This window comes from Acomys minous, assembly GCF_964271855.1.
Source record: "Acomys minous genome assembly, chromosome: 16".
Lineage (NCBI taxonomy): Eukaryota > Metazoa > Chordata > Mammalia > Rodentia > Muridae > Acomys > Acomys minous.
The window spans coordinates 31,200,447-31,212,874 of NC_140498.1; positions in this window are offsets into that span (position 1 = coordinate 31,200,447).

The window sequence follows — 12,428 nt, forward strand, 5'->3', positions numbered from 1 at the left end:
GGTATTGCAGTTGTATTGTAGAGATTATTACTGGCAGCAAGATTCTATAGTTATTGCCTTGTCAAAGCCGGCGTTTTAATCACTATCATCAGCACTATTGTCATGTTTTACTGTATACCTTATCGAGAAAGCCAGGCCTCTGTGTCACCTAAAGAGAAGCAGGGTTTGCACTGTCCCATTATTTCATTTAGATCTATATTTCAGAGGGATGTGGAAAGATGACTTTATGAGAAGGGGAGGAGTATTCATCCCAGGGAGTGGAATTTAAAGACTGTAATTATTGATCCAAGGAGGCTTAAGAATGGTGCATTTATGAAGACTCCCATAAAGCTGCCTTTGAGATGAGCAATGACTGAGAGTGCAGGTGTTTCCTCTTCTTCCTGAGAGCAATTAGAAGGCCAAATTATTTCCACTGTTACCTAATAAGGCAACAAGTCTCAGCTGATGAAGTTAATTCCAGGTGCTATTAATGTAAACACAGCTCCATTTAAGAGGACTGGAGGTGTTCAGAGTTTACAGAGAAAAGAGACAAAGAACTCAAACCACCCATAACTTTAAAAATACTAAGAAAAGGAAAACATGCGGCTATGATAAATACCATCCGTCGTTCGACTTTTAATCACGTATACTTTATTAACAAAAAAAAATAAAAATCACTTAACCACCTTTTGTAGGAACCATAACCCTTTGCCATGTGCTCATGATTTTTCAGAAACTAGCTCATTCTTGTGCTTGTCAAATCTATAATATTTTTATTTTGTGTTCTTCGAAAGAAAATGACACTGCTTCCTCCAACCCTTTCCTGCCTCCCATTTGAAATATGTCTGGTTGAGATGTGTGATGGTAAAAGTAACAGCTGTGGGCTCTTTTTCCCTCTGTTTGCTTCAATTGACCTCTTTCCCAGCACATTAGAGTCAGACTCAAACTTAAATTGCAAAGTGTTGTGAATAACCTGTGCGTCACTTCAGGCTTTGCTGGTTAGAGCTATGCTTTCCCAGCATCTCAGCACATCGTGCCTCCTAAAAAGCCCAGAGAGACAAATTTCTCATTTGTGGAGCACAGCAGGTCAGCCCTTTCCATATGCTCAAGATTTGTGGCTCATGTCATAGGCAGACTAGTCTCATCCTTCAAGTCCTAACAGTTCAGGAGCCTTAAATCCCCATGAACCCAGATTAAATGGGTTCTGGAGAATACACCACCGTGTTTGTGGACTTATATTTTCCCGAAGTGCAGTGCATCTGGAGCCCTGCTTGAGAATCGTTTGAAGATCTTTAGAGTGCAGCACCAGCTTTTGGTCTATTTATCACCAAACGTGGTGTGTGGGGGTGGTTATGGATATATGCATATGTATGGATAATTTAGATGCGTATTTGTATGATTTTATTCTCTTGGCAAGCACAGCTCAAGACCAGGCTTTCTCAGCCAAAATAAGGTTCCTGATATAAGCATAGTGCTACATCTCTTTCTTGCCAAGGATGGGGAAACATAGAGATGATCTCTCTAAACTGAGCTAAATCTGCAAATACTTTATGGCATCCTCAGTGCAATGTGCTCCTGAAAGAGGAAGTTTCCAGTCTATCCAATAACTTAGACTCCTTTGCACCAATATCCGTATTTTAGGAAGGCATTCCAATGTGCTAGCTCACCTTAGTGATCTTTCATATTTGTTGATTGATAATTTTTTCTCCTTTGTCATATATGCTCTTCTTCATTTATGGGTAATCTAAATTAGTTCTGGCTTACGGTCAGCTTTCTAAGTTGTGTGAAATAAATACTGGCTGCATGCTCAAGTAAGTGTTTAACCCCCTCTGTGCCAGGCACACCTATGACAAAGTACCTCAGGTTAGTCTCTGTGTTCCTGCTCTCCCCTTTTAACCTACCATGACACTGCAGTGTTGATTACCACTGGCTTTCCAGCTTAAAACAGTTAAGAGAGAAGGGACATTTCCCTATCTTGGTTCTTCCCCCCCCCTTCTTCTGCTTCTTTCTGTGATTTGTCTTGAACTGATGTGGCACTCATTTAACTGTGACTGTATTCTGTTTGTCAAGCTTGAGAACTTTCTGTTTTGCTTATCAGTCGGTTTGTGATTGTCTTTTGTGTTCTGTTGCTATTGAGGATTGAGCATTTCCTTTAATATTGTTCTTTTGTTTCTTCATGGTCTTTAAGAAAGACAGTGCAGTGCATATCTTTTAAACTTTTAGCTAATTTAATTTTTAGCTATGAAAGATTTGGGTACGTGCTTATTAGTGTTTAGGTCTGCAGCCCTATCATCTATGTGTGGATGGCAGTGCATGAAAACCAAGGATACATTTGACCTTTGTTTTTCAGTGTCATATTTATCATCTTCACACTCATGGTTTCTTATAAAAACTGCCTGCATGCCGCCTGACTATGAGTATACCTTACTGGTTCTCATGAAGTTTCCAATCCTATGTTTCTATCTTGAGGAATGTTCTGTTTACCTTGACAAGTACTAACTCCTATGGGAAAAGCGGTTCCTATACTCAGCCTTTCCAACACTAACTATGAGAGCCCTTTTTAGTTTATACCAACTAACTTTACAACTCTTTATACGTAACTAAATACACTATAGTTCAGACTCACCAGGGACCATTGTAGTGATCTCCAATATTTTTCTCTGAAGATTAGTTCTATTTATAAGCTTTGCTTTGTTGCTTTTTAGTATAACAATATGTTTGGAAGAAATATTATACAAAAGCACACAGCTCTTTTATTCTCATACAGCATTGTATTATATATGAACTTTAAACAAATTATCTCTCCCATTGCTTATGAAATACACATTGTAACTATGAGTACTCTGTGAAACTTTTTTATGCATTTTTACACATTTCAATAGTGTATTTTCCTAGAATTTATGAATCACATGATATTTCTAAGTTCAGATTTTTTTACTTGTTCTGATTCTCTTCTCAAGAACTTAATGCATAGCATATTTAAAAAACATTAACATACAGCAATAATTTTTCCTATCCTAAATAAAGCTAAAATATTAAAAAGTGTTGACTATCATTGTTCGATTTTGTTATTCTGACTTAAATTTCTCTCTAAATAATAATGTTTAAAATGCTGCTAGTGTTATTCTATCAATTATTTAATTGAACTCAGCCATATATTTTTACTCTTCCTTTTTCCCCTGTTTTTCCTAGGAACACGTCTTTGAAAATATGAGTAGAAGGGGTGACTAGAGAGATGATTCAGTGTTTAAAACAGTAGCTGATATTTCAGAGAACCTGGGTGTAATTACTAACACCAAGGCCATGTACAGCCTTATTTAATAATATTTCACTGTCACAAAGAACTTGACACCTTCTTCTGCACTCTTTATGTACTGGGCATTCATGAGGTGCATCAAAATGGAATACCCAAACAAACTTTAAATTGGGGGGAATTCTTACTGTTTAAAAATAATTCTATTTTATCATATATAATCGATTTATTTTCTTTAGTTATGAGACAGTGATATATGCACCTGGTATAAGTTTATGGACTTTAGTAACTTCAGCATGAAAATTAAATATCATAAATGAGTTTTTCAAGTCAGTTGGTGGCCTTCATCAAAGGTAACTACTTTTAGTCAAGTGAATGTTAAAATTATCATGCATCCATAGGACACTGAGGTATCAGGTCACTAGTACCTCCATCTCCATGTTTATATGTCAGCATATATCTGTGTATAAATTGTAGCATGTAGTCATTAAACATAAATCAACTATATGGTGATGTATTTTAGAAACAGCACTGCGTGAACCACTAAACCACTTGATTCATTTTGATAGAGATATTATGCTTGGGACAGTTAATGAAGATATGATTGGGTTTAATCACTATTCATGGTTTTCTGTGGTTTATGTCTCTGTTTCATTTCATATTAGGAAATCTAGGTACATAAGGAGGGCACCCAACCTTCAATCATATTGGCTAGCAAGGTTGGTTCATGACTAGGACTTCCAGGAGATGTGAAAAGATGGTGGCAGTGCCCTAGGTGCGGCTCACTTGTTTTTGGAGGCCACCGAACAGTGAGGAAGTTTTGATTGGTGCCAATAATGGAATTTCCCTGAAGCATACATATGAATGGAGGTCTAGGTATGACGTATGTTTGAAGACCCACATCCAGTCACAGCTTTAGCCAAGCTTAAGGAAAATTTCCTCAACAAATATTCTGTCAGTGGTTCTATGCTGTTAAATCAATTGTAAATATATTAAGCAACTGGAGTGTTTTGTAAACATGTTTCCTACAGGTTATATTATCTTTGCTTATTTTCATGGGAACTGATTCTGTATAGTACCTGATACAGTAGTCCCCAAAGTAAGAACACCTTAATAAATCTTAAACACTGTTACTTTAAAATGTAGTTCCAGCTTCCTTGATCTGCCTAGGTTCTCACCAGGCAAGGATAAATACAAGGAGTAAGGAATTTTCATGATGTTAGTCAGCTGCTGCTGTGATCCACAGGGAAAGTACAGTGGACTAAGTTAGCAGACAGCATTGTGAGGAATGCTACATTTAGAACAGAAATAGTAGAATGGAGGTCTGATTTGGTTTGGTTTGGTTTTGTTTTACAAGACAGGCTTCCTCTGTGTAGCCATGGCTGCTCTGGAACAAGCTCCGTAGTGGTGGCTAGCGTTGATCCCAGAGAGATCCACCTGCCTCTGCCTCCCAAGGGAAGGGATTAAAGGTGTTCATCACCACTGCCTAGCCAGAGTTTGAGGGTTTTTGAAGCATTTTTTATTACTAAAAGTATATTCACTTTCATTCTATTTGTGTGGGCGTTGTGCCTAAGTGTATGTATGTGTGCCTCCTGTGTATCTGTTCTGTGAAAAGGCCAAAAGGGTGTGTCAAATACCCTGGAAATCAAGATTTACAAGGCTTTGAGTGAACATGCAGGTTCTTGGAAGTGAACTGGGTTCATCTGTTTGGTTTCTTTAGTGTACATAGTTTTGATGAAATAATCAACCAGATAAGTTCTTAAATGGCCAGATAATACTCATTTCTGGCACAAATTCTAGAGAAATGCTAAGGTATTAAACTGTGTTATAAAAATACCTCCTCTCTGTTTCACACCAACTCCCAAACTCAATTTGATTTGATAGTCTCTGTTGCAAATGCAGTTTGTATAGTGATTTGTTATAAATTATCCTTTCAAGTTTTAGGTTCTCTCATCACAAACTCAAGGGTTAAAATAATAATAATAAGGAAGCTAGTTATCATCTGTCAATAATAAATATTCCTAACAAAGAGCATTTAAGGAGAACAAATAAAAGTTTGTAATGTCACAATACCATGAAAACCAGTCCAGCAATTTCTACAGAAACCCAGCTATTGACATATAATAAATGTCTTGAAAGTAAAAATAAGATGGAAAGGAGATACTTTGCATGCCAGACTTTTTATGCAGTGAATGCAGACAAGATCATTAGCCCTTCTTACAGATTTAGAACTCAGTAATTTGATTTGAAAAGAATAAAAACAACAGAAAGAACATAATCAAAATCCAAGGATCCAATCAACATGAACTGAATGTGAAGCATGGTTCTCCTGCGTATGGCAGGAAGTGAAGGAGTGTGCACGTTTCCGTGTCATAATTAAGAATAAGAGAAATTCCTGGTCCTAAATTCTACCTTGCTTTGATCACATCTACATTAGCTTGCAATTAAAAAGATCACACAATAAAAGAGTTGATGTTTCTATTGACTTGCTAATCAATTGTTTATTTACCTTAGACATACCTTCTTTTTCCAAAGACTGACCTAATTTTTCATTGCCTTGATTAAACTGAAAACCAAATCAAAAGGCTTGTTTTCTTCTTTAATTCTCTACATCGCACTGGTTTAGAGGTGAACAACAACAACAAAAATACAGAAAACCAAATCCATCTTGGGTGTGATATTTGCTTGCCAGGTTTAAGTATTTGTCAAAACAAAATCTGCTTAACATGTGTCAAACTTGTCCATTATCCTAACTGTAAAATGTGGAAATGAAGAGAGCTTAATGCACACAGGCGAAATTATCATACCTAACATTTACTCAGCCCTCATTCTTTTCACCCTGGTCATGTGCTTTGTGTACCTTTTCTGTGCATCCTATCCCTGTGGAGTGACTGGCATAGTTATCTGTGCTTCACAGACTGGGCGAGAAATTGGCAGAGAGGGTATACAAAAGTCACCTAAAGTCATGCAGCCTTTACATACATGAATGAAACTCTTGTGCCAGTCATTTGACTTTAGACCCAGTGTGCAGAAGCAGCCCAGAATTCTTTGTTCCTGAATGTGTAAAAATGGTTTTCTTGTTTTTATAGCTCATTATTGGAGAAATAAAGAGATAACCTGTGCTCTGTAAAATAGGTGATGTATGTATGTTGTCAGCGTTCTACAAATGTTATAGTTTATCTTGCTCATTCTTAAGTGCTTAGCACAATCAAAATGATGATGAGATCCAGAAAAAAAAAAGACCCTGCCAAATTGGAAATCCAATTGATACTATCAAATGATTCTATACGTTAAATTCTTAAAATGGATTAGAAGCTAACCTATTAGTCTACTTTAGACAATATGATGCTCTCATCCCAAGCCATCTGCACTCTTGGCCTATTTATTTTGTTTACTGTAGAAAAATGACTCAAATCAACCATGGAAGAAATGAATCAGTTCTGTCAAGACACTGAATCTATTCGACAGCCTCTGAAACTGACCCTCGCCTGTAAAATAGTTAGAAAGTCCAAAATGATAGTAAAGAAAATGCATTTGGATTCCCAATAAAATGCCTTTCTCTGTAGGTGTCTGTGTAAGTCATTGCTTTCTGAGCAGCTTCTCTGCAGCTATTTCAGGTAGATAGCCAAAGCTGTTGCATAAACTGTGCATTCCTTTATATCACATGAAAATGCCTGCTTGATCGGGTCACAAACGCTTATCTTCCCAAAATCAGAGCTAGAAACAGGATTGTCAATCACCTGTATTTGCATCTAGATGGGACAGCATGCAGGACCAATGCTGAGAAGCAGGAATTGTTTTACTATTGTCTCTTCCGAAGTTTTACTCGTGGGCAGCTTAGGGTCTTATTCAGTGTGTACCTCATGCAATAGATTATTAACCTTAGTCATAAAAGTCAGTAAAATGGAGCCACCCAATGTTTCCTTCAAAGATACCTTTTCTATTCAAACTTAAAGTGAATTAATGGTCCTATAGGTTAGTATCTTTTTAGAGAAATGTCCACAACACTATAGTCCATGCAATGAAATAGTAAAGGGAGAATCATCACTCTATAAGCAGGCAACAGTCACCAACTACTAATTTAATCGCATATAGCAACTTTACCTCTCACTACAAGCCTGAAAATCTGAGGTAGGGCTGATGGCAATTATATTCCAAATAAAGAAAGTGGCCAGAGTACACTTCTTGCCCACTATCACCTGGCTGCTGAGGTAAGATGGAAAGTTTTTCTGCTTTCACTTTCTAAAATTGGCGTGCTTCTGTGACTCCAAAATCCTAATCCTCACAGTGACTCTGGTGGCAGGTTTGACTGATTCGATGTCCTCTGAGACAACGGATATGAAGAGCAATACAAGTGTCTCTGGCCACTGTGAACATGTTTGTAGAAATACCCCGGCTAAGTCCAGCTGGCTGGATTGAAGCTTCAGTCTCTTCTCATTTCAAACTAAACACTAGAATAGTATTTTCTCTGAGCTGAATCTATCTTCATCTAGGATTAAAACTGATATTACCAGGAGTTAAAATTTTAATGGCTTCCATAGTCAAATTACTAGCACATTCAATTCCATAGCAATCCTGTAAAACACTTATATCCAACAAAAGCAGATTTCAGTAAATAGGAAAAAGTACTTGAAAAGAAGTCTACATGGGATCTCAAACACAAATATTAGCAGTCAAACATCAGCAAGCACATTTAGAGAAATGGCCCAGTTGGCAATGCGCTTGCTGTAGGAACACCAGAGCTTTAGTTTGACTACCCGCCTCCTGACACACATAAAAGCTGTGTATGGAGGCGGTTCTGTAACCCATGCCACGGGGAACACAGTGTGTGTGTGTGTGTGGGGGGGGGGAAACGAGGTTGGTCACAACTACTCACAGAGAAGGAACTACCAATTGTCTCCGAGGATGCAGGGAATCAGAGCCTCCTAGGACATGGTTTGCCGAAGTGACGTTATACTCGGACAGATGACAAAATTTACAGACTTCTTCAAGTAAAAATTAATGAACCACAAAGATAATCCTGTGCATCGCTGCTGGATGAATGAGAACCACTGAATGCTGAATGACAAAGGAATGATACTTAAAAACTGTACACTAAGATAAAGCAGTGTCTACTCCTAAAACCATCTTAACCCCTAAACATCTAAGCTTAATTGTAAAACTAAACCATATGCTCTTCAACCCCATCAGAGACTTGAGAAGGAATGTAATTGATTACCTGAATATATTGGGAGTACAGGTTGATAGCTTTTCAAATGAGAAGATGACAGATATGGTTTGCTACCTGAATCGTCACACAAAACTCTCTATAACATTGGAGCATCATCTTCAGGCTTCTGGTCCAATATATCTGACAGACATATTTGTGAGGTAGGAACTATTGAAGACTTGCTTACCCTGTCCAGGCAGAATTTGGCTGTCAACACTGCCTGCATCCAAGCTTGCCCTTTTTTAGGCAGAATGTTTTAAGTTGATAATGATGAGATAGGATAGATATTGATTTACATTCAGAATTTTAGATGCACCAAGATAAGAAAGAGGTTTTCTTCAAGGCTGTCAAATACAAATAGCCAAAACACTAAGAATGTAACATTTATATAATTCCTGATAGTGTCATGGTTCTTCTTGCTATATATAGGTAGTTTATTGTATATATGTGTAATAATATAAATGTATATGTAAAAAATAAAAAATGTTTTTAAAAAAGATAAAGCAGTGTCAAATGTCAAAACAAGAAAAGTTTCAGCAGCATTACTAATATTCTTAACATCTACAAATATTCTTTAAAACATTAGGACATACATTTCAAGATATATTTAAATATTCAAAAGACTGAACATATACAGAATAAGACATGTAAAGCACAAAGGAGACATTAATATGTCTCTTTATCAGGTCATTTCTATGTCAAAATACCATAACCATACGGGATTATGTCAATAAAAGAATATGATAGAAAATTAAATTAGAGCCTTGTGGCCAGTCATCATTCCTTAGTGCAATTCTTGAAAGCATTGGCAATTCTATTTACAGTTTAAGAATACAAACACATAGAAAAAGTGCAACATCTTCAGGAGAAATGAGAATAAGAACAGAAACTGAATATATTATCCAGATTGTTTTTTCTCCATGATTTCCTAGAAAAATTATTTAATGCTGCCATATAACTAGCTAATAAATATTGTATCATTCATCATAATTTCTGGATCTCAGAAATATTTAATGATGACCTGGCACCCAAATGTGCATGAAACAATAAAAAAAGAAATAATATTCCTCAAAATATTAAAAATAACATGAGGCAATGGAAATTTATTTACAAAACAATGGTAGAATCTTCTATTACTATATGCAAAAATATTCCCCAGATACATAAAATGTGAAAAATCAAATATCAAATCTTGTGAAATTTGCTTTGAGTAAATGTTCAGGAGGTTACACATACAAAGAAGCCTGCTTAAGCTGACAAAGAATCTGAAAAGTTGATGAAATCAGTAAGCTATATCCAATTTAAAGACTTCATGAAATTAAATAAATAAATAAAGATATTTAATCCACAGATGAAATATATATTTCTTTCTAGGAAACAGACAGCATGGTTCAGTGAATAAAGTGCTGTGCAAATATTGGTAGCTGACTTTGATTACCAGAGCCTGTGTAAAACATTGGGTATAATGATGCAAATCTCAGAGCAGATTCAGGCAGATCTCTGAGCTCAGTAGACATGCAGTTTATCCTAAAAGGCAATGATCAAGCATATATCTCTCCTTAAAAGGAGATGAAATAATAAAAGAAGAATAGGGAAAAAAGAAAGAAAGAGAAGAAAGAAAGAGGAAAGAAAGGAAGGAAGGAAAAAGAACAAGTAAAAGAAAATCTGGGTGTGTCCTGAGGAACCTGAACTGAAAAGATGAGACTTCGTCTCCTGTTCTCTATAAAGGTACAGACAGGCATGCATCTGCATACATACAAGCATGTAGACGTGCCAATAGATACATACACAAGCAATCACACGGAGGAAAAAAAAAAGACAAATAGTAAGAATGCTGCTGCTCAAAATAATAAAGTATTTGTTTTGATTAATATATCAAAAGATGCCTGAATAATCAGGATATGCGAATTAAATGAAACATTATTTTGCTCACTACGTTTTCCAAAATAACAAGAAATGGTAGAAGACATTAATTTTAGTTAAATTGTCAGGAAAACATAGTATTCATTATCAGGAAAAATGTGAGCCAGTTTGAGTATACATACCAAAAATGACAATTTATCTATCTATTAATCCACCTAAAATTATATTACTATGCATTTAGCCACACACAATATTAAACATTTGCATGAAAGCTTATGCATTGGAATTTATAACATAGCAGTATTTTAGTGGCAAAACTCAATGGCACCTATACTTTTCCAATTAAGAATACTTAAATGTACACTGAGACCACGATATGGCTTATTTAATAGCAAACCAAAATAAAGGCTTATGAACATACAGGAGAGGTCATTTATAAATAGTAAAACAATGCTAACAAACAGGACATATGTCAGCATTTCTGTTTAATCAATATAAAATTAAACCATATGATTATAACCCTATGTGCATATTATATATAACTAAACCAGAAAGTTTTAAAAAGAAAGAGTAAGCTACTTATAGTGACTCCCAGTTTCCAGCTGGGTGAGGGCAGTCAATGCTGTCTATTTTACTAAGTATATTTTCATTTTGTTTGCATGTTTACAATGAGAATGCATGCACAAATACTCTTTAATTAAGTAAATATATTTATTATTTACAAGATCAATTGGTTTGAACATCATCTGAAGACCCTCTACTTTTCCTTATAGGCACTTATATAATTTTTAATACTTTAAATTACATGAGCAAATCTGTGTTTAATATCTGTGGTCCCCTTGGCTCCTCTCTTGTGTATTAAAAACTTCAGGCTTTATATCCCTGTTCAGAGAAAGAAGAAAGCAGAAACCGATGGTACTTGTTGCCCATGACCTTTGTATCATAAAAACAAAAATTCTCCAAGATCCAGAAGAAACCCCTTCTTACATTTTATTGTGTATAACTTTGAAACATGAATAGCCCCAGTGGTAAGAATGCTGAGAATAAAAGTGCTTGTGTATATTACACTTTGTCTTCCTATAATACAACAATAAAATTTGCCAAAGACTATTGGGTGAGTATTATTTGGCATCTATATTTTTAACATTTTCATGCTATTATTGTAAATGATATAAATTCCACTGATTGCATTTCACTAGAATCATAACATATCTGCAATCCAGAAGCACAAGGGAATATATTCTCTAAGTCATGAGCCACAGTAATCTATAATCCATACAAAGTTCAGACTAAGTGCCAAAGTTAATTACGTGTTTTTCTAGACTGTAGCCTGTCCATTACAAACACAGTTGCGTTTTGTGTATAAACCGCCCAAGTGAGCACCATGCACTGCCTGACTATTCTTTGCTTTAAAGTATCTTTAAATTGCTTTTTACAAATTGGTCTTGGCATTGATACCATCATTCATTCATGAAGAATATTCTAAGAAACCACCCTGTGTAACTAATGACAATGTTTTCTGACAAAATTATATATCTTCAGTGCTGCAGAATATACAGCTCCATCAATGTAACAATTACTGCGTCTTGAAATTTTTTTTATAATTTAGGGATACACATTACTTTTACTATGAGATTATATTGCCATTCGTGGCAAGATTTTAGTGTCTTTTCTGTTTTTAGTTTTGATATTCTATTATTTTGCTACCTTTTCCAGATATTTGCTTGTGGAAGTATTTTTATTTACTTGGTATAATTGTCATTTCCAAGCTTTACAACCCTGTCGGTTAACCTAGGCCTGGCCATGAAAACTTCTAGCCTCACTACAATCTTACTAGGCTGAAAATGTTTTCAGCCTCTTCACACTTACTGCCGAGTAAGCTCCCCCTTCCTAGCTTTTTCTGAATTCTTTCGAGTTAGTTTGACTCAGCTTTCTGGCTCAAAATGCCTCTCCTAGCTGACTGATTCAAACTGGCTTCTCTTGGCTTCTGACTGAATTGCTGTGCTTGGAACCATAGTAAGTTTGACCACACATTCCCATCTTTGGGCTTGTTCTGTCTTCACCAGTGTCTAGCTTGTTTCTCTCTCTCTCTGCAACCCGTCTCTGTACAACTATCCAGATAAA